Here is a 24,654-nt window from a genome sequence, read left to right on the forward strand (position 1 = left end):
TTGGGGGATACCCATATAACGACTGCACTATTAGACATGGGGGCGAGTGTTAACTTACTCCCTTATTATTTATATAAACAAATAGGTCTACAGGAGATGCAAGCTACTAAAATGACGTTGTAATTAGCGGATCGGTCTATTAAGTATCCTAAAGGTGTTGTTGAAAACGTGCTGGTTAAGGTTCAAGATTTTTACTACCCAACAGACTTCGTTATCCTAGACACAGAAGTCGCTAACGACTCTGTTCCTATCATTTTAGGGCGTCTTTTCTTGGCAACTGCCAATGCGCTCATAAACTGCCGTGATGGTTCGATGTCCATGTCCTTTGGCCATTTTTCTGTTGAGGTAAATGTTTTCAAAATGATGAAATAGTTACCGGATTCGTCTATAGATGGGGAGGTTAGCATGATCGAGAGCCTAGCTCAAGATTATTTCAATAATACATTTCCAGAAAATCAGATGTACCAATTCCTTTCCTTTGGTAGTTCCGACTTCGACGATGACTCTTACTTAGAGAAAGTCAACGCCCTTTTTCGAGTCTACCCTTATATTAGATCCTTATGTTCCTCCTTCTTTCAAGTTTGAAGAACTCTTACCTAAACAGGTCTTCACTACTCAAGACGAGGATCCTCCGAAATCCTTTTTGCCAATTCCTCCCACCCCTGTGCTTAAGCCTCTTCCCACTGAGTTGAAATATATCCAGCTTGATCCGGATGGTAGCCATCCGGTGATCATATCCTCAGTTATCTGTTGATGAAGAGGCATGTTTGATTAGAGTGATTAGGGAACATCGTTCCGCGATCGGTTGGTCCCTAGACGACATTAAAGGGATTGACCCTGGTGTATGCACGCATCACATACATTTGGAGGATAATGCGAATACTTCATGCGAACCTCAACATCTCTTGAAACTTGCCATGAAAGAGGTAGTCAGGGAGGAAGTCTTACGGTTACTAGATCGATGGGGATCATATATCCCATCTCCGATAGTGAATGGGTAAGTCCTATTCACGTAGTCCCTAAGATATCGGGGAGTTACCATTATTTGTAATCTTTGCGTGAATATGTTTCTATCGTGTTCCTATGAAATGGAGGATCTGTATTGATTACAGATGCTTAAATGCCATGACACAAAAGGATCACTTTCCTTTACCCTTTATAGATCAGATGCTCGAACGTCTAGCTGGTCATGGTTATTATTGTTTTTTAGATGGCTATTACGGCTATTTTCATATGATTATCGATCCTGATGACCAAGACAAGACTACCTTCACATGTCCTTTTGGAACAAAAGCGTATAAACGAATGCTTTTTGGTCTCTGTAATGCTCCTGGTACCTTCCAGCGGTGTATGCTTCATATCTTTAGTGATATGATGGAGCGCTTTATGAAAGTTTTCATGGATGATTTTTCTATATATGGAGACTCTTTTAGTGAATGTCTATCTAACCTTTCCCAGATGTTGACACGATATGAGAAGAAAAATCTAGTTTTAAATTGGGAGAAGTGTCATTTTATGGTAAAGAAAGGGCTAATGCTAGGTCATATTGTATCTAGTGATGGCATAGAAGTAGATAAGGCTTAATTGGATAAGATAGCGTCTTTACCTATACCATGGACTGTCCGTGACATTAGAGCCTTTTAGGCTATCTTTTGGGTTTCTATAAGCGTTTTATTAAAGATTTTTCAAAAAACAGTTAGGCCTTTAACTAATCTGCTTTTAAAGGATGCCATCTTTGATTTCAATTTTGATTGCAAGAAGGCTTTTGCAACTTTAAAATCCACTTTAACATCTGCACCGATTATCTGACCTCCTCGATTGGTCTAAACCTTTTGAGCTTATATCGACGGCTAGTGATTATCTTTGTTGGTGCTATGTTAGGCCAAAACTAGATGATAAGTCAAATGTTATTTATTATGCTAGTAAAACTTTAAATGATGCTCAATGCAATTACACTACTATTGAAAAGGAATTTTTAGTCGTGGTTTATACTTTAGATAAATTTCGCCCTTATTTGGTTGGTTCTAAGACCTTAGTCTACACTAACTATACAGCTCTGAAGTACCTTCTTGCCAAGAAGGATGCTAAACAGAGATTGATCCGATGCATTCTTCTCCTGCAAGAGTTTACCCTAGAAATTAAGGATAAACGAGGGGTAGAAAATGTGGTTGCAGATCACTTATCTAGACTTACCAATGACAGTGATAGTGATTTAGAGTCCATACCTGATTCTTTTCCTGATGAGCATCTTTATGCTATTTTTTCTGCACCATGGTATGCTGACATTGTGAACTACTTAGCTTCTGATATTATTCCTGATATTTGGTCTAGAAATGAACGTAAGAGGTTTTTGGCCAGAGTTAAGCTATACTACTGGGATGAGTCCTACCTTTTTAAGTATTGTGCGGATCAGATTATTCGTCGTTGTATTCCCCAGTGAGAATATAATGAGGTTTTATCCTTCTGCCATGATGATAAGAGCCCAAAACTGTAGTTTTAACCCTGTAACAGACATACCTTTAGACCAATTATGTGAGTAATAATTAAGAGTTAACACTGATTACGTGTTTTTATGCATTTCAGGCTTCAAAGTCCATTATGTGCAGAAATGTGCCACTTTAGCGAGATAAAGAAGCAGAGGTCGGTTACTAAGGAGTTCCGTGATTAAAGGCCAAGTTTCTAGAAGACAAAGCCTTTCCAAAAGCCCGGTCAAAAGCTGAAAAGTCGACGCGGCAAAAAAATCACACAAAGTCAGCAGAACTTCCGAAGGCCATATCTTTGGACTCAGACCTCGGAATGGGGCCTACCTTATGTCAAAACGACCGGCTCGGAAAGAGCTTTCCAATGGTCTAAGCCTTGATCCAATCAAAAGAGCAGAAGTGGACGAAAAGTCTGTTGAAGCCAACTGCAGCTGAAGAGGCCTTTTTGGACTGAAAGAATTGGGTTTTGGGCCTGATTCTCTGGTCCAAAACATGGCTCCAAGCCCATGCACGATTTTTGGATCTGAATGTATAAAAACAAAAGCTTAGCTCTTTGTTATGGGTAGATAGTTAGACCTAGAAATAGATTAGATTAGTAGCCTCCATTAATGAATTCTAGATCAAGTTTTTCATGTAGATTAATTAAGTTTAGTTCCATTTCAATTATTGAATTAGATTAAACCTTTGAATCTTGTTCTTCATTTTGATTAGATCAATAAAGTAGTATTTTTATCAATTTCGATTTTTGTCATTTCCATTTCTAGATCTAATTTCAATTCTGTCCTTATTTCATTTTAGTCATTAAATTAGATTTCATTATTGCTTAATTAAGTAAATTTCAATTCTTTATATCATGTTTAGTTTAAATGTAATCGGAAATGATTGTGTAATGATTCTCGGCTAAACCTCCATTAGAGGGGGTTGAGAAGCCTTGATGAAAGCTTGATTCCGAATATCGTAGAATCGTCGTAATTTCCTTTCCACTCTAGAAACGATTAGTTCACCATGAGAATGGGTTTAATCGTTCACATGCTAGTTATGAATTGGTAGGAATGCCATGTGTAATTAGGGATTAGGAAGAACCAATTGTTCTGCGAAGTAGTTCAATTCGGATTACAACGATCCGTCGTTAATAGGATTAAGTCGAGTTAAGGTGGAATCAATCCCCCTCTAACTCCTTATCATAGAATCAACGTAGCATTCCCTTAGTTATTCCCATCGTCGACTAGTTGCATTTCGTGGGTAGTTGCATCGTAGTCTAGTTGCCTTTTTCGTAAATCTCTCATTAGACTTTAAGTTAGATTACTTACACGTGAGAACACAACATGCGAAGGACTAGGAGTGGAACGAATCACTCTACTCCACTATATCTCATAGACTTGAGAGTAGAATCTTTGATAAATATAGACCCATAAAGTTTAAGTGCTAGTTTTACTTGCGTTTAGAGTTCATCACTTTATTTCGTAGGTAAAACTATTCATTTTACCATTATCACATGACAAAGAGTGTAGTGGCCATTTTAGTGGTATGAAAACGGCTGCTAAAGTTCTTCAATGTGGTTTTTATTGGCCTACCCTTTTTAAAGATGCCCAAGTTCATTGCAAGATGTGTGTTCATTGCCAACAACTTGGGCGTATTACTAAACATAATATGATGAAATTAAATCCCATTTTGGTGGTAGAAATTTTTGATGTCTGGGGCATTGATTTCATGGGTCCTTTTCCTGATTCTCACGGTTTTGTTTATATTCTTGTTGCCGTGGACTACGTTTCCAAATGGATAGAGGCCATGGCTTGCCATAGCAATGACCATAAGACAGTTGTGTATTTTGTTAAGGAATACATTTTCTGTTGGTTTGGCATTCCTAAAGCCATCATCAGTGATGGGGGAGCACATTTTTGCAACAGAGTTGTTACGTCTTTAGTTAAAAAGTACAAAGTTACCCATAAGGTGGCAACTCCTTATCATCCACAAACTAGTGGGCAAGTAGAAGTCTCTAATCGAGAAATAAAGAAAATATTAGAAACAACAGTAAATTCTGATAGGAAAGATTGGTCTAAGCATCTTACTGATGCCTTATGGGAATATCGGGCTGCTTTTAAAACTCCTATAGGTATGTCTCCCTCTAGACTTGTGTTTGGAAAACCTTGTCACTTTGCCGTTAAATTAGAGCACCGTGCTATGTGGGCTATAAAAAGCCTTAACTTCAATTATGATGAGGCAGGTGTCAGGTGTAAATTACAATTAAATGAGCTTGAAGAAATCCATAACGATTCTTATGATCTCGCGAAAGATTATAAAGCTAACATGAAACGTGTTCATGATAAACAAATTTTGTGTAAGGAGTTTGTGGTTGGTCAAAAGGTCTTGCTTTACAACTCCCGTTTGCATATTTTCCCTAGAAAGTTAAAAACCCGTTGGTCTGGTCCTTTTATGGTTACTGAAGTCACCCCTTACGGGGCAATCACCTTGTTAAATCCCAATGATAACAGTACCTTTCAAGTTAATGGCAACAATTAAAACATTTTCACACGTTAATGTCCCCAGATGTGGAGGATGTCTTTTTATAGGACCCTATCTATGAGGACTGACCTTTGTTGTTTGTGTACTTCCTTTTATTTCCATATTTTGGTGAGTGCACCGTTCAGATAACCGGGCCCTCCCTTTGGAGTGTGTGGTTATAAGTACCGGATCCTAAGTCCACATTTAACATAATTCACATTTTCCACTCTTGTATATTTTCTCGGTTTTTGAGTCATGTTTCTCTATAGTGTGAATTATGTATTTGTTGCTTTATTGTTTTCCTTTATATTAAAAATTATTCATAAAAAAATAGAAAATGTTAAAACCATAAAAATTGTAATCTAGCAAGTCTCGGGAATCTGACTTTAAAAGACCCACGTGTTTAAACAAATTTTCTAAACCCTGTTTTCAAAATTTGTTTGGGGGTGGGGTGTTGGTATTTCCATTCTTGTTCACTCAACTTCTTATTTTTGTTGTTTATGTCGTTTAGTCATATTTTGATTCAGGTTGACACTATCTATGAATTTAGATTTATTTTGCTCACATAACTTATGTCATACACGCACTTTGAGGCATTTTCCAATTTCTTAAATGTCAACCACGGTTAGATTCAAGTTTTTTTTTAATAGATCATTGGATTGTACTCTCTTTGATGATCGTTTTCATAGCTCATTCGCAAAAATCAGACCGTTAACGAATCAGAAATTTTAGTTTTAATTTTACGCGGCATAGGAAAGAATGGGTATTTCAAAATTTGTTTTGGGCTTAGGCCCAACAGATTAAACCCCACACATTTAAACTCCTTCGCGTTCTTCATCTTCTCCCCGCCTCCAAGAACAGCATCAAACCATATTAAAAAAAAGAAGAGAGAAATCCAAAAAACCACCGCGACCACTCCAATTTTTTCAATAGAGTTTCAATTAGAACTCTTCCCCACCTAGCATTCACCACAAATTTGAATTCCAAACCCCAATGGCTTCTTAAAACCGAAAAATTATTCCGGAACAAGCTTTTGCTTCTAACAAATTTTCACCCTTTTATGATACCGAGATGACTAGTAGGAGGTGGAAAGGGTTGTGGTATTCGGTGAACGATTTTTATCACACCGATTTGGTGTTGAGTTTCTATAAGAAGATGGAGATTGAGGGTAGGAAGATTTTTGTGAAAGTTAATGGTAGGAGGAGGGAATTGTGTACAGGGGTGTTGTCTAGGATTCTTGGCATTGATGCAAGACGCCTCACACTGACATTGCAAGAATCTCAATTCGGAGGAATCGAGGCTTTGATGCGAGAGACTGTATTGGAAGGGCAATATAATACAAAATCGCATTGTGTTCGACAATCGTCTCTGAGAACCAACCATCTGGCTGTAGCTCAGTGGGTTGGTCGGAATGTCAACTGCATTACGAAAGTCAGTGACATTAATTCGAACTGTCTACACGTTCTTTGGGTCTTGCAGGAGAAGAGGTATAATTTTTGCATCATTGACTTTTTGTTAGCTGAGATTCGATGCGTTGGTAGTAATAATGCACCCTTCCCTACTTTGATTACAAAGATTATGATGCATTGAGGCTGTGTTTCGAAGACTGATAGGATTATGTTGAAGTTGTATGCAAATCCACGGATTTATAAAGAATGTATTTAGAGGAAGTGGAAGTTGCCTGAGGATAGGGGTGTTGAGATGGAATCGAGTGAGGAGGATGAGGATGAGACGTCATGTTTTGATGTTGGAGTTTGGGAAAAGGCTACTACGGATGAAGCCCATGCCTCCCTACTGCATCATGGCATGCGTTCTCTTAATACCATTTGTGAGGATCTTCGGACTAGGCAGGTTATAATTCATGAGAATTTTGAGAAGATCAACGATAGTCAACGGGATATCCGGGCTAACATTAAGACTCTCGTCCAGCGTGAGGATGAGCGTTGGGGAACCATGAATGCATTCATGGAACAACAACACCGATTCCAAGTAGAAGTTCTATGACGTTTGCCACTTGATGGGGGCTCTTCTTCTGATGAATCTGTGAGGCATGGGCGTTGTCGGCACAGGACGGATGACTCTGGCCCATCCTTGTCGCGTGGCTAGTAGTTTATTTTGTATTATTGTTGTGTTAAGACTTGTTCTCTTATTTTCCGTAGATTTTGTTTCTGAATTGATAGTTAAGTAGTTAATATTTGAATTCTGTTTTTTTTTTTTTTTTTAAAATTTGAAGTTGTTTTAATTTCCGGCATATGCTATGTTTTGTATCATGAATCCCACCCTTTCAACTTGTTTGGGGGTGGAATTATTTATTTAACAATGCCTTTAATCATATCCATGCATTTTTGTCAAATTATTATTGTCTGCTTGATAATGATTGAATTATGTGAGAATGTTGCTAAATTGGTGTCACTAGAATTAGCAAGTGTTGTTTGGTGCAACCTCAAGGAGTAATAATTAGATGATTGCTATTTTAATTCCAGCCAAAAAGCTATTGGTTTGGTTTTGGAGCATGCCTCTTGTCTAGTTCTATTTTGGTTTTAGAAATGTCTTTTTCCATCATGTTGCCTTAACTAGTTGGGAAGCTTGTGGAAATTAGAAACTAGTTCTCTATAAATCCTTGGTGCACTCTCAACTTCACATCACACCTCTCACTTTGAATCTCTCACTTTACCTTTGAATTTTCACTTCATAACACTCATCATACACGGAGCGCGCACGCCCTCTATTTTGCCTAAAGTCAGAGCGCGCGCGCCCTCAAATCACTGGACTTCGAGCAAGGCAAGAGCGCGCCCGCGCCCTTCACCTCCACAGCCACTTCCAGTTCTGATTTTTTGTAGGTTCTTCCTTGGTTATTTCCAGCAGTTCTAGAGTGTGTTGTGTGATATGAAGTCTCCTCAGAGCATACAGGAGATGTCATTCGAAGATTTATTCGCGAGTGACACGTATGGATCTTGGTTCCACGACGTGATTATATAGGCGGGATGGCAGCCTCTAATGGTAAGCCCTGATGAACTATATTCTCCTACACTTACAATTTATTTTTATGAGAATTGTACATTCTTTGAAAGATCGGATGGAGAGCATGTGTTCTCCGTCACCATTAAGGATGAGATAATGGATATAACCAAGTTCTTATTGGCGTTTGCTATTAGGCTTTCTATGCCTAGTTAAATTCAAGACCTATGGGGCTATTGGGTAGATAATATGTATGTCTACACCTATGAGTTTTTGCATGAGGCCTATGGGGCAGGAATTTTCCGTATAGAGGACCAAGGGCAATATAACGTAGCCCTTGGTAGCTTGTCCCTTAATGTGGGCACGGTAATGTTTTTTCTAATGCTAAACATATTAGGGGAATGGCGTTTTTCTTCTGCGAATGACGCCACTTGCAACGTTTTCCTTGCTTTAGCCACGGGACGTATGCTTTATGACCTTCCTCGGACCTTAGTTTCTAGTTTAGCACGAGGCCACAGTATGAGGCATAAGTATCTTCTTATGCCTATCTTAGTTTATCGAATAATGCTATGTTTCTTTCCGGATTTTTGTTCCCGTTCACGGATTGGGTTGGGGTTGAAATTATGAGACCCACCAATTGTGTTGTTCGTTCATTTCATGTTATGACTTGGCCGGGATGGAGGGTACACCCTCATTGGGTAGCTCCTTACACCCCATCAGACCGAGTAACGCTTGACAGATTAGCACGAGTTGATGATACAAGGAGAAAGGCTTGGCAAGTTATCATGGCGTGGCAAGACGCAAAAGAACTTCGTTTCTATATAGACGAGGAATAAGACAACGAGTAAATGCTGGATATGAGGTAAGTTTTTTTTTGTTCGTGTCTGCTTATGTCCCAAGCAATTTCATTCTTGTTAACCCCATAATGAGTGGAACTCATATAGAGTTGCATCTATTTTTATTTATCTATATTAGTATGTTCTAAATTTGTTTTGCAGGTGTTCTTCAATTTTCACGTATTTCTATGGTATTTTCTACCATTCTTATTTTAATACTTTGAGGACAAAGCATGTTCTTGTTTGGGGGTGGCATAGAAACACGCGTAATTTAAGGCACCTATTAGGATAATACATGTATAATATGCACGTGTTTTATAGTAAAAAAATAATAAAAAATTCATAAATATAAATAAACAGTTTATGCTATACACTTAGGAATGTTGGTATTGTTTCTTTCTCCATGATGATATTAGTCTAGATATTTCACATTAGCTCTTATATTAGAATAGTTTTTATAAATTTAGGTTAATATGTAGGTAATAATCATTGCATCTTTCTATAAATATATTGCATGAGTATCTATGATTGTTTGGCAGTAAGTTTCTGAAATCTAGGCTAGAGTACTTAATGTAATACTAAGTGCGATAACTCACAAACAATCAAAGAATCGCTCTTTAACCAAGAAACGATGAAATAATTTTATAAACTCAATGAATAATCCTATCACAATCCTTCTAAGCCTTTAAATAGGCGCCTTAACCATAAACTAAACAAGCGGTGAATCCACTGAACCAATCCTACCAAAAATAAACAAAACAAGCAATAGTTCGCATAAAGCCTGTGATAAAGCCCAGAGCGAGTGTGCGCTTGCACGAAGGCAAAACTAAGCGCGTGTTGCGCTCGCTCTACTGTAACATTCTCTAGCTTTGAGCACGCCCCTCTCTTGTATCAAGGCAAAACTGAGCGCGTGCTGTGCTCGTACCATTCAAAGCAACTTCTCATACTTTGTTGACCATATCATATTCATCAAGGTATTCTTCAGCAAACATCTGTACTGCATCATTCCCCCCTGGTTAGAAGGAAGTCGTCCTCAAATTTAAAGCATCCTCATCGTCAGACGCGTCACCACGGAATGGAATGAGATGTCTAACATTGAAGACATTCAAAGTCCTGATATAACTAGGCAAACACATGCGATAGGCATTCGCGTTAATCTTTTCAATCACCTCCATAGGATCAATCTTGCGATGTTTCAATTTATTATAGTCACCAATGGAAAAACTGTCTTTAGTAAGGATAACCCAGACAAAATCACCCACCTCAAAATGAACATCACGACAGTGGCGATCAACAATATCCTTGTACTTTGCATTGGACTCTAATAACTTCTGACGAGCAGTAGCATGAGTATCCTAAAGGTGCTGAGCAATCTCAGAAGCAGTAGAATGAATAGGCTGTAAACCAGGAATAGGCGCCAGATCAGCCGCAACGCGAGGATTAAACCCATAGAGAACCTGGAAAGGACAACACCCAGAACTCCAATTAACCGAATGGTTAAAGGCAAACTCGACTTGGGCAAGATGAGAATCCCACTGCTTGATCTTAGTACCCACCAAAGAACGTAACAGATTACCCAAGGACCGGTTAACAACCTCAGTCTGGCCATCCATCTGTGGATGATAAGCAATACTAAATTTCAACTCAGTGTGCATCATCTTCCATAAACAACGCCAAAAATGACTAAGGAAACGAGTATTCCGATCAGAAACAATAGAGGTAGGCAAACCATGTAACCGGTAAACATCGTGAAAGAACAATTGTGCAACACTAACAGCATCGGTAGTTTTTTTGCACGCAATGAAATGCGCCATCTTAGATAACTGATCTACCACCACAAAAATAGAGTCATGACCCCGTTGAGTACGAGGAAGACCAAGAACAAAGTCCATACTGATATCACACCATGGACGACTCGGAACATGTAAAGGCATATATAACCCTGTATTAGTAGCATGGCCCTTTGAGACTAGGCAAATATGACAACGAGCAACAAATTTGTGAACATCTATGCTAAGACCCGGCCAAAAATAAGACTCATAAATGAGCCTTAGTGTCTTGTCAAGCCTAAAATGGCCCTCATTATGCAATTCAGTGATGAGGTGGAGACGAAGGCTACAGGTAGGAACACAAATACGCTTATCCTTAAACAAAAACTCCTCCTGTAGAGAAAATTCAGACAACTGGCCTTCCTGTATATCAGTCAGAACAAGTGAAAAATAGGGATCACTAGTGTACATCTCAGGAAAAGAGTCAAACCCAAAAACCGAAGTACGCAAGGACACTAACAACAAAGAACGCCTACTAAGAGCATCCGCCACACGATTTTGAACCCCAGATTTGTAGCTCAAGACAATAGTAAAATCTTGCAAATAACTAGACCAGCGCAGTTGGCGGGCACTGACGTTATCTCGGTTACCAATATGCTTAAGTGCTTCATGGTCAGTATAAAGGAGAAATTCGGAGTGAATCAAATAATGATGCCAATGTTTAAGGGTCTGAACAATGGCATAAAATTCTAACTCATAAGCACTATAGTTCTATTTCGCACCTGAGTTTCTCACTGAAATAAGCGACAGGGTGAGTATGCTGACTAAGAACAACCCCAATACCAACTTTAGAAGCACCAGTACACACTTTAAAGGGAGATGAAAAATCTGGCAGTTTAAGAATTGGTGTTGAAATAAGTTTAGTCTTGAGAAACTGAAAACTTTCTTCAGCTGCCTGAGACCAAAGAAACTTACTACCACGCAAACAGTTAGTAATAGGAGCAGTGATAGTACTAAAATGAGGGACAAAGCGGCGATAAAAATAAGCAAACCCATGAAAACTACGGGCTTTAGTTAAGGTCGTCGGGCTAGGCCAGGAGCGAACCGCCTTAACCTTAGACATATCCACAGAGATGCCTGCTGCCGAAACCACATAACCTAGGAACAGAACTGAGTCAGTACATAAAACACATTTGGCAACAGCAGCAAAGAGCTGAGCTTGGCGTAAGACAAACAACACTGCCTGGAGATCCTGGAGATGAGACGCAGTATCCTGGCTATAAATTAAGATGTCATCGAAGTAAACCACCACACACTTGCCCAAAAATGTTTTCAACACTTGGTTCATGACTCGCATGAAAGTACTGGGTGCATTAGAGAGACCGAATGGCATGAACAACCACTCATATAGGCCCTCCTAAGTCTTAAAGGCGGTCTTCCACTCATCACCAATTCGGATGCAAATCTGATAATAACCATATTTTAAGTCAAGCTTGGTAAAGATGACAACACCATGTAACTGATCTAGAAGATCATCTAACCTTGGAATAGGAAATCTGTATTTGGTAGTGATCTTATTAATAGCCCGACTGTCAACACACATACGCCAAAACTCATCCTTCTTGGGAACTAACAAAGAAGGAACCGCACATGGGCTTAAACTTTCCCGAATAAAACCTTTATCAAGCAAATCGCGATCGGTAACCTGTCGCTGTAACTCAGCATGCTCTTTTGGACTCATCTGATAATGTGGATGATTTGGGATTTTAGAACCCTGAACAAAATCGATTTGGTGCTGTATATCCTTCATAGGAGGCAAACCAGCCGGTAACTCATCCGGAAAAAGGTCCGAGAATTCTTGTAACAATCCCTGCACACACACTGGCACTACAATCTTTGGCATGTTAGGTTCACACATTAAAATAAACACGTGACTAACACCAAGCATGTCAGTCTCAAAATTGCGCAAGGCCAAACAAGAAGACTTTGGCTTGGTTGAGGTTGTGGGCACAGGCTCCCGAGTTGGTACTAACACAATTTTGACACCATAAAACTGAAAACTATGAGTATTCTTCTAATCATCATGAGCAACCCGCCGATCAAATTGCCAAGGGCAACCCAATAACAAATGGCAAGCATCCATAGTAACAACAGCACACCACACCTTATCAACATACTTAGAACCAATAGAAAAAGAAAGCAAACAACGTTTAGTCACTGTTACCTCTGTGCCCTTCTTCAGCCAAGAGAGAGAATAAAGCGCCGGATGTTTCTCAGTGGCCAAGTTAAGCTTACGAACATCTTTAGAAGAGATGACATTCTCATAGCTACCTGAATCAATAACCAGCTTACAGACCTTCCCTAGAATGGTACAAGTCAACTGGAAAATATGATTGTGGAGCCAACCATCACCCTCAGTTTCCTTAGGATTAAAACACAGTCGCCACACCACTAAAAGTTCACCCCTGTCACCAGTGACTAGTTCTTCCAGACGGTCATCCAAACCCACATAAAAAATGGGAGCCCCAAGAAACTTACCCACAGGATCCTCATCAATATCCTCATTCTTATCAAACAAAATCTTACCAGGAGCAAGCGGTTTCGGACATTTGTTAGCATAGTGACCAATCTCACCACAACAAAAACAATTAACCGAATTAGTGCCACGACTAAGAGCTTCTGGACCATGCAGCTTAGTGATAGGAACATTAGGAGTGCGGGGAACATGACTACTAACCCTGCGGTTCTGTTGTTTTTCCAGAATTAAGGCATGTTGATGAGCCTCAGAGATCGAAAAAACATCAAATAGGTTCAAGGCATCCTGCAGGTTAGAATGAAACCCCCCAATATAACAGGCCACCAACTAATCATTAGACTCTGTCAGTTCGACACGATACAATAACTGATAAAAGTTCTTGGTATAGTCATCCACAGATTTGGCACCTTAACACAAATTCTGAAAGGGTTGATATAATTCACGCGTATAATTGAATGGTAAAAAATCGGCACGGAGATATTTTTTAAGTTTACCCCAATCCACGATTTTAGACTTACCTCGTCTATGACGAGTCACCTTCAACTGTTGCAACCAAGCCATAGCGCGACCACGAAAATGAGTTGCCACAAGCGCCACTTGTTTGTCATTTGGCACTTCTTTGAACTCCATAACTTCTTCCACAGTCCCGAGCCAATCAATCAGTTTGTCTGGTTGTAGGCTACCATGAAACTCGGCCAGATCAATTTTCAAACCAAATTCCAACGTCTGTTGCCTCTGTGTTATGGAACACGCGGGAAATTGTCCATCTCCTCCAAATCACCAAAAAAGTTATTATCCTCTGCCTCCAGATCGTCTTCCACCAGCTGTGGTTCACGGGTTGGTCAGGTTGCCGATTAAGGGACTCGACCTGGCGGGTTAGTGCTGCTACCTGCCTTGAAAGTTCGGCCATTCGATCACGAGCAGACATATCGTCCAGATTAGCTTCTCTCTGAGGTCTACCATGTCCTCTTCCTGCTTGACGAGACATATTACAGATCGTAACTGAATCTGATACCAACTAATGTAATACTAAGTGCGTTAGCTCACAAAAAATCAAAGAATTGCTCTTTAACCAAGAAACGATGAAATAATTTTATAAACTCAATGAATAATCCTATCATAATCCTTCTAAGCCTTTAAATAGGCGCCCTAACCCTAAACTAAACAAGCGGTGAATCCACCGAACCAATCCTACCAAAAATAAACAAAACAAGCAATAGTTCACATAAAGCCCGAGAAGCGTCGCGGCTATTAATGAAAAGCAAAACTGAAGTCGCCTCAGCGTTTGCATCAAGGCAAAACCGAAAAGCGTGTTGTTTCATTACCATTCAAAGCAACTTCTCTTACTTTGATGATCCTATCATATTCACCAAGGTATTCTTTAGCAAGTATCTGTACTGCATCAGTACTTATTTTACAAATCTAGTGAGAATATAGTCTAAAGCCTTATATGAGTGAAATATTTGAGAAACGACACAAGGGAGAAGTAAATTCCGAATAGAGAAATCACATGTCCACTTGCTTGATCACTATACCATATCCTAAGCAAGAATTTAGGCCCTCTTTGGATCGATATAGCCAGAAATTCAAACTTATATGAAAATATTTCCGCTAGTCGCCCCTCTGAGCCTTTCTTTAGCCTTTAATAAATCGCAAATCCTTTACCCTTTTACAAAACAAAATAAAAATAAAAATCAGCCTACCTATTTTTGAATGAGTCTGAGAATAGAGATGAAATGAAGAATAGGAAAGAGAAAAACCTTTGAAACCAAGAATTTGTTAGTTGCTTCAAATAAGAAAAGAAAGTTTCCATCCAAAGAAAAGAAAAAAAAGAAAAAGTTAGAACTCCAAAAACAGAATCAAATGAGTCAAAATCCAAAAGAAAAAAAAGAAATGGCTAAGGATGGAAACAAAGTGTAGAAGCAAAGTAAAGAACAAGGTTTTCTCTAGTTACATAATATGAAGACTCTATTATCTCAGACTATTTCTTTTTGATTATCCATTTCCTTCATTCTTAAACCATCACCTAATCCCCACAAACACCTAATAAAGACCTCTAGCTCAATTAGGAATAGGTTAGTGTGATAGTAAGTGGCAGATGTGTTTGATCGACTTGGCTTCCTTGTGTGTCATTGAGATTGTAAGGTAAAGTGTGCCCACTGCACACTGGAGTGAGTGAAACTTGAGTGGAAAAATCAGAGTGGTTTTTGTCTTGACACATATGTGAATACCCACTTAAGGACGCTATTCCAAAGTTTCAAAAATGGACATGTTATTGCATTTTATAGCATAGTTCATTATATATATGTTTATTCGTAGATGATTGATTATTATGCACGTATTAGCTTAGATTTTGACTTGATTATTCTGTATTCATTGCTAGTGAGATGTATAGATATCTGAGAATAAAGTAGGAAACAATAATTTTATTTCTTAGTCGTTGTAGTATAGATGAAGTTTGTGAATACCTTCTCTGGAAAACTCTCATGAGGCTATAACTCGTCCACTAGGGAATTCCTAGTGGTTTAAGGCCTTATTGTATATGGTCAATACAATCGCACTCGGCGAAAAGAGATTAGTTAGAACTCCATTTTTGGTCACTTATATCAATTTCTCATATTTGCTTGAGGACAAACAAAATGCTGTTTGGTGGTGATTTGATAAGAGCCAAAAATTGTAGTTTTAACCCCTTAATATCATTACATTTAGACCAATTATGTGTATAATAAATATGAGTTAGTACTATTTACGTGCATTTATGTATTTCAGGCATTGGAGTCAAATATGTGAAGAAACATGTCACTTTTGCGAGATAAAAGAGCAAAAGTTGGTTGCTAAGAAGTTCTATGATTAAAGGCCAAGATTCAAGGAGAAAAAACCTTTTTAAAGCCCGATCAAAGCTAAAAAGTCAAAGTCAACGCGGGTAGAAATAGAGCAGAAAAGTCAACAGAACTTCTACAGGCCGTATCTTTGGACTCGGACCTCGGAATTTGGCTTATTATATGTCAAAACAACCGGCTCGGAAAGAGCTTTCTGACAGTTTAGGTCTTGACCCAATCAGAGTAGCAAAAGTGGACAAAAAGATTATTGCAGTAATTTCTAATAGAGAAACCCTTTTTGGACATATGTAATTAGGTTTTGGGCTTGATTTAAGGGCCCAAAACATGGCTCCAAAGCCCATGCATGAAAATATAGACCTAGCCTCTCTTATATAAAGAGGACTAAGGCCTAACTCTCAAGAGACTTAAATATACTTAGACTTAGATATATATAATTAATTAGAGATAGACTTAGTTATTAGTTTAAAGTTAAGTTAGTTATTTATTCTTTATTATTAGATTAATAAAATCCAAGTTTGTTCTTCATTATGTCTTCTTATTATTTATATGTTTATGATAGTCTAATGACTTCTAGCTAAACCTCCATTAGAGGGGTTTGATGAAGCTTGATGAAGACTTGATGTGTTAGTTAAGATTATTGTCTTTTAAGAGTTTCACTCTAGTAGATTAGTTGATTTTCCATGAGAATAGGTTGGACTTCCTCACATGCTAATTATTAGTTGGCAGAGATTGCCATGAGTAATTAGGGATCAAACACTTAATCTTATTTGATTAGGATTGCAATAATCTACACTAGCATATTAGGAGTACATCAAGTGGATTCAAATTCCCCTAATCCCTTCTCCATATTCACATTTTAATATTCAATTATCATAGTATAAGTTAATACATCTTATTTAAGTTCAATTGCCATATTAGTATAATTTCAATTTATTACTCTCATTCGTTTTGTTAAGATCAATTAAACTAGCAGAAACTTACTTTTAAAGGACTAGGGGTGGAACGAATTCTTTACTCCACATATTTTTCGATAACCGAGAGTAGATAACTTTGATACATAGCAATAGTATAAGCTTTAGTTTTACTTATTCATAGCATAAATAGTTAAGTCTAGGGAAAACTATTTAGTTTTACATATTATCATTAAGCATAAGAGGGACTGTAATGTAGTAATATACGGGTAATAAAACGTGCATTTGGGAGCTGATCACCTTTTTCAAGTTAAGGAGTATTTCAGACCACTTATCATAAAAGCTGCGTCTTAGCACCAAAAGGAGCCTTAATCACGCTTATTATGAAGGCCAGAAGCTGCTATGGAAAAGTACTGAAAAAGTCAAAGTCAACAGTCAAAGTCAAAAGTCCAAGCCCTCAATTCAGAAGACTAGAGATGGAAGGCCTTATCTCAAAATATGACATTCTCCTCAAACCTACCTTGGTCAAGAAAAAAGCCCAAAAAGCAAAAGCAAAAGTAAAGTGTGAGGTGTCTAATTTGTAATGGAGAAGGGTAAATCTGTAAAAGGCAAATTAAGGGGTATATAACCCAAAAGTAAGGGAGAGAGAAACCATTCATTGTCTTAGAATCCAAACCATTTGATTTGTTTAATTTCTTCTTTAGTTTTTCAATCCATGTTTTTACTTTATTGTTGTTTTATTTCCTTTTAATCAAAACTTGTTATTTACTTGTTCTTATTTCAATCTTCAATTGTTATTTACTTGTTCTTGTTTCAATCTTCAATCTCATCTTGTTGTTCTTATTTCAAGTTTTAATCCATATTTATTTCCATGTTTTCAAGTCATTTCAATTCCAACAACTAAATCTTTCAATGTTTTCATTAGCTTAGAACCATTCTAATCCATACAAGTAGAGTCTACCTTCCTTCTTCACATCTTCCACACTCAAACTCTAAACAATTTAGGATAAAACTCACTTCTAAAACAAACTCTTTTGAAGTTACCACCACTTACTAAAACTTCAAATGGCGTCGCCGTCATTGAAGGAGTGAGAGTGATTGGTTGAGAATCTAGGAAGGGAGGATCATTCTCATCCCTCCATTTATATTTTTTTTTTCAATTTTTCATCATTTTATTTTATTGTTTCTCAGTATTGATCTACTTTCTTACAAATCAGGTTGTGGGACAACAAAGCTGAAAATGAGCTGAAGACACAGCCAAAAGATGATCGAAGTTCACCAGCGCCGGCGGGCGACCGCAAACTAGGTAGGGGCAACCACCTAGTCACCTCCAGAGACATGGGTCCAGTTTTTTGGTAGCTCAGTTGGTTTTTGATGAATAGTGGCACACCAAGCCCTGATTTTGTAATAGAGTAGGAGAAGTCAGTGGAACTTGTTTGTAATAGTTAGAGATTGTTTCGGTAGTAAACTGCTTCAACACAACGAGAGCAATGGTAAAGAACGCACTAAGAAATAGAGGAATTTGATGTTGGGGGAGATGAAACTGAACCAAGATAATGGCTGCCTACGTACCCAAGATCTATTCTCTAGGGATCAAGTTTCCACGTAGTTCCTTATAAAAAACAGTTTGGTATTTATATAGGTAGAGTAGAGAGTCCTTGTAGCTCAAGTATCTTGTAGCTTGAGTAATTGTGATAGACTATAACTCTCAACTGATAATTATCTCTTTGATAAGAAATGAATCTGGACATAAATCAATGTACATTAGTGGCAAACCATGTGGCTAAGATTCAGCCTTAGACACATGAGTTAATGGGCCTGTACATTGATCCATGGTATTGCAAATTAGGCTTTAGCCCTGTCGATTAAACGAATAAAGTGAAGACTTCTACCAATGGACGTTTGCCACGTAGGTGGGGGTCGAAACACCGCCCCCTCTTTGGCATGCGAACAAAGTTCATATGGCAAAGAAGAAAGAAAAATGAGCGGAATGTATAACGAAGTGTCGTGCGAAAGGAAATGATAGGAAAATTGACTGTCGAAAAAATCGTGAATTATCGGGAACGAAAAAATGTCAAACTAACATATACGAAACGCAATGTAATTAAATAAAAGATGGTTGAAAAATGCACAGAGAAAAAAAAAATGCACAGAAATAAAATTGCAAAAGAATTCGATTGCGAAAATTGTACCGAACGCATCACATAACAATACTAAAGTTGATTTCGACGATGAGTGCCAGTGGAATAACGATACTAGGATTAGACTGTTGAAAATAAATGTAGGGGCAATATAGTAATAATAGTAATAAAAGGTAAACACTAATTGGATTTAAAGTGTTCGGATGAGATAAGAATTGAGAGTAGAGATGAAGTTGGAGTTGGAGAAGAATCCCACCAGCACTGGAAAACCCGGTCGTAAACCCTATATAAGTGCTGGTGCAGCTCCCGCATATCCCACTCAATGAAAAATAGTGACTCTCATCTAATAGAACGTTGCCAAGATTCCAACACGACTGCGTTATAATCCTGTGATCCTTCTTCATGTTGACCACCAGGTACGTCTCTCTCGCTCTTCATCTTTGTTCACAAGGGTTAAATAGCTTAAAGTGGAGGGCACAACGTTAAAATTTGGGTTCACAATGTCTCCTCTCCACTAGATAACGCGTGTTGCATATTCCCGATATTCCTAAGTTCAAAACCACCCACCCAACTAAGAAAAGCTCAGAGGACTTCCCTTAGCAGAGTTACAAACTTGGTGCGGTATGCTGCTGTCATTTTTTTTTTTTTTTTTATTTGATTTTATGCATGGCCTTTGAACTGTTGAATTTGGGAATCAGCAAGATGTGAGAGGCGTGTCCACACAAGCTCCTCATGGAAACAGCAGCGAACATGCGAAAAAGAACCGTCTTTGTCTGCAAAAACACGACTCTGTGGTTGCGAAAGATGGAAATGCTCGTATTCAAAACTGAAAACAACAAACATGATACGGTGCATCGACAGCCAAGGACGGCACCGTAACCGCTTTTATTTAATTTGGCCCGATGCATTCGGAAGTGAAAGTAACAAACATGATACGGTGAAGCGCCCTCTAAGGAAGGGCACCGTACCTGTGTCCCATTGACTTGTTTTTGACCACCAAGTACGTCTCTCTCGTTCTTCATCTTTGTTCACAAGGGTTCGTAATGCAAGTGGAGGGCACAGCGTTGGGCTGGGTTCACAATGTCTCCTCTCCACTAGATAACGCGTGTTGCATATTCCCGAGATTCCTAAGTTCAAAACCACCCACCCAACCAAGAAAAGCTCAGAGGACTTCCCTTAGCAGAGTTACAAACTTGGTGCGGTATGCTGCTGTCATTTTTTTTTATTTGATTTTATGCATGGCCTTTGAACTGTTGAATTTGGGAATCAGCAAGATGTGAGAGGCGTGTCCACACAAGCTCCTCATGGAAATAGCAGCGAACATGCGAAAAAGAACCGTCTTTGTCTGCAAAAACACGACTCTGTGGTTGCGAAAGATGGAAGTGCTCGTATTCAAAACTGAAAACAACAAACATGATACGGTGCATCGACAGCCACCAGGGCAAAGGCACCGTAAATTTTTCTACATCAAACTTTTATTGCTTATTTAATTTGTCCCGGTGCATTCGGAAGTGAAAGTAACAAACATGATACGGTGAAGCGCCCTCTAAGGAAGGGCACCGTACCTGTGTCCCATTGACCTGGCCCGGTTCACCCTTGTTTTTGAGCTATCTAACCCGGTTTTTGAGCTATCTAACCGTTTATTTTTTTTTTTTTTTTGCAGGTAGAAACGACCGTATTACACGAATGAAAGATAATTGAGAAGAAAAAAACTCGATGACAATCGTAGACTTGGTCAGGTGGAAAGAAGGTGACAAATACAATGAACACACGATGCCACGGCGATGGTCACTTAAAAAACTACAGAAAATACTAGTACTTGAGTTATTTTGGGCTGCCGAAGAAGACGAAGAAAAGTTCGGAGAATATGACAAAGCGGTGGCAAAAAAAAATCGACAGCATGAAACAGTATGTCGAACGGATATATATATATATATATATATATATATATATATATATATTTTTTTTCCAGGTTAGCTTCAAATTTTGGTTAAGTCTGAAAGACTAACGAAAAAATTTGTATTTTCGTCGTAGGTTGAAACGGCGGAATTACGAGAAAAAGATATTGACGAAAAGATCACAATGCCGTAGAAAAAAATAATAATAAAGAAGCAGAATAAAGTTTTCGCTTAGAAAGTTAACGTAATGCGAATTCTCGCCGCATGGAGAAACGACGGTATTACGAGCAAATTATATTCACAAAGAGTCGACGGAGAAAAGTTTAGCACAGAAAGACGTCAATTAATGTCGTAGAAGAATTAAAGAAGCTGACAGAAGAGTCGTTGAGAAAGAGCGGCACAATGCCTTAGAAAAAGGAATGACTGCGGAAAATAGTTAACCGAAAAGCTAAAGGAAGCTTAATGCAGATTTCGAAGATGAAAATTAAGATTTAATCGAACAACCGTAAGACAATTGATAGAGACAATTGATTAGGTAATCATGTGAATGTAATACCATAGAGCTAAAACTTCTTTTGATGAAAAATAAAAATAAAAATGGGTTTGTTATTGAATATTGTTGTTGTGTCAGATAACATACCTGCGGAAAACTGACAATGTTGTAGATTTATGCAATTGAAATGAAATAGAACGAGACGCCCCCATATAGAGAAAAATGCCCCCAATGCTAACTTAACTCGGAAAAATTAGACTAAGCGAGTGTAAAAACGTTCGAACTTCTACTGACAAAACGAAATGCGATGACTTAGTCGGATATTGTCGTAGTGATAGTAACGGACTAAGCAAGCGTAAAAGCATTTAAACTTAGACTGATAAAACTAAACGTGGTAACTTTGTCAGATTTTATTATAGTGATAGTAACGAACTAAGCGAGCGTAAAAGTGTTCAAACTTAGACTGGCGAAGTTAAACGTAGTAACTTCGTCAGATTTTGTTGTAGCGGTAGTAATGACTAAGCGAGCGTAAAAAGAGTTCAAACTTAAGCTGACAAAGCTAAATGTGGTAACTTTGTTAGATTTTTTTCGTAATGATAGTAATGAACTAAGCGAGCGTAAAAACGTTCAAACTTAGACTGACAAAAAGATGACTGCAAAAGTGATGTGTCAAGCCCTTCGCTTCTAACGGCGGCGGAGAGATAAGCCAATGAATCTGCATGACGTAAGTCATTTCGGGGTCTTTGAGTGATAGAGATGCTATCAAATTGTCGAGCAAGACTATGTATCAAACTAAGATAAGCCGCGATATGCTCATCTCTTACTTCAAAAGACCCACCAAACTGATTTGCAACAAGGCGAGAATCCGTGTATCTGATCAGGATTAGCCTCAATACCTCTACGAGTCATGAGGTATCCCAGAAATTTTCCAGAAGAGAGGCCCAAAACAACATTTAGCGGGATTGAGTCTCATGTTATACTTGTTAAGCCTATCAAAAACAAGTTAAAGATCGGAAAGATGATCACCCGTATCCTTCAATTTAACGACTATATCATCGATATAAGCCTCCATTATTTTTCCCAGCAGATCGGAAAAAATTGTATTGAAGAGTGAAATCCATTTCACTCAGAAGATTTAAACAGACAGACGCCCCCGGTCGAGCCTATGTGGAAGATGACACCTGCCATTACCTGTTACAAGAGTTAGAGATTTTAGGCGGTACACACTTTCGGGTTTGACTAGAGATTGTCTTTTTCTTTGCGTGTAACCAACCTATCTAGGTCGGTAGTTTGTCTGGGATTATGGTCTTCCCTCTAGTTTATACGTGACACCTTCCATCCCCTGCACCGGCTCGGACTCGTACGGGATGGCAGTTTTTCTCAAATCTACGAGGTCGGCCTTCTTTGTCAGGTCGGTCCAGTCTAGGATGAAGGTTTTCCTTATACTTTCTTCCGTGACGCCTTTTTTCCCTGTCTGGACGGACCTGTCTAAGATGGCGATTTTCCGCAAATCTGCGAGGTTGGCCTTCCCTGTCAGGTCGATCCAGTCTGGGATGAAGTTTTTCCTTATACTTTATTCCATGACGCCTTTTTTCCCTGTTTGGACGGACCTGTCTAGGATGACGATTTTCCGCAAATCTGCGAGGTCGGCTGATAAGAGCCCAAAACTGTAGTTTTAACTCCTTAACCATCATACTTTTAGACCAATTATGTGAGTAATAATTAAGAGTTAATACTGATTACGTGTTTTATGCATTTCGGGCTTCAAAGTCCATTATGTGCGTAAAAATGTGCCACTTTAGCGAGATAAAGGAGCAAAGGTCGGTTGCAAAGGAGTTCTGTGAATAAAGGCCAAGATTCAAAGAGACAAAGCCTTTGTAAAGCCCGGTCAAAAGCTGAAAAGTCAACACGGGTAGAAATAGTGCACAAGTCAGCAGAACTTCTGAAGGCCGTATCTTTGGACTTAGACCTCGGAATTGGGAGTATCTTATGTCAAAATGACCAGCTCAGAAAGAGCTTTCCAATGGTCTAAGCCTTGACCTAATCAGAGGAGCAAAAGTAGACGAAATATCTGTCGAAGCCAACTGCAGCTGAAGAGCCCATTTTGGACTAAAGAAATTGGGTTTTGGGCCCGATTTTCCGGCCCAAAACATGGCTCCAAGCCCATGCACGATTTTTTTGATCTGAAAGTATAAAAACAAAAGCTTGACTCTTTGTTAAGGGTAGATAGTTAGGTTAGAAAATAAATTAGGTTAGGAGAAGAAAAGTAGTCATTAAACCTTAGTTCTAGATCTAGTTTTAGATTAATTAATTAGTTTATTTCTTGAGTATTAAATCATTGTTTTTATTGTTCATTAGATTAATAAGTAGTTGTTATTCATTCAATCATATCTTGTTCTTATTGTTCTATTAGATTTATAAAGTTAATTACTTATTCCATAATGACATGTTCTTATTATTGTTCTTGTGTTGGGAATGATAGTATAGAAATTTCACATCAAATCATTACTCTCACCATTGTTCCTTTTGGGTTTGATTAGTTGAATTCAATTTAAGTCTAGACAGTTAAGAGTGGAACGAATCCTTAATCATTATATTGCATGATTATGTTTTGAGAGTAAGAAGAAATGATTTAAACGTAAGAATGGTAGGATTACGTATTAGTGTTGTTAACATTAATATTTAAGATTCTACTATTTTTACGGTTATCAAATGGTGCCGCTGCCATCTTAATCTCGTTCAAGACAAGAATTCAATTGCTTGAATCTAAGGAGCAATCCCCCATTCTCTACCCACCCACCCTTTTAATTTTTCATTCTTATTTCTTGAATTTTCGGAACTGTTCACTGTTTTAGGCATAAGGGCTGCAGATTCACAGAGAAAAACACTGCGGTGAAGGTATTTCTAAATTTTCAAAAATTCTGAAAATTTTCATACATAATATTTAATGTGTTGTTGATTTACTGGAATATTTTCAGATTTTTCAAAGTTGGTTTACCTTGTGAAAAATAATAGAATCTTTACAGTGCTGCATTTTAGTTTTCACACCATATGTTCTTGAAAAATAGACGAGTAAGGTTACTTAGGGAGTTCTAAAAATTCTATAATTTTTACAGGAGTATCTATCCTAAGTCAGAATTTTATAGTAAAAATTTGACGAGTTTTTGATTTGTTTTGACCTCCTAAATAGTAGAGGTTTCCAGTGTGTTTCTGCAGTGTTGCAAACACTTAATATCTGGAACACCAACCAATAAGGAGAGGTTATAGAACTCCAATTGCTCTAAAGTTTT

The sequence above is a fragment of the Coptis chinensis genome, chromosome 6, assembly GCF_015680905.1.
Source record: "Coptis chinensis isolate HL-2020 chromosome 6, ASM1568090v1, whole genome shotgun sequence".
Lineage (NCBI taxonomy): Eukaryota > Viridiplantae > Streptophyta > Magnoliopsida > Ranunculales > Ranunculaceae > Coptis > Coptis chinensis.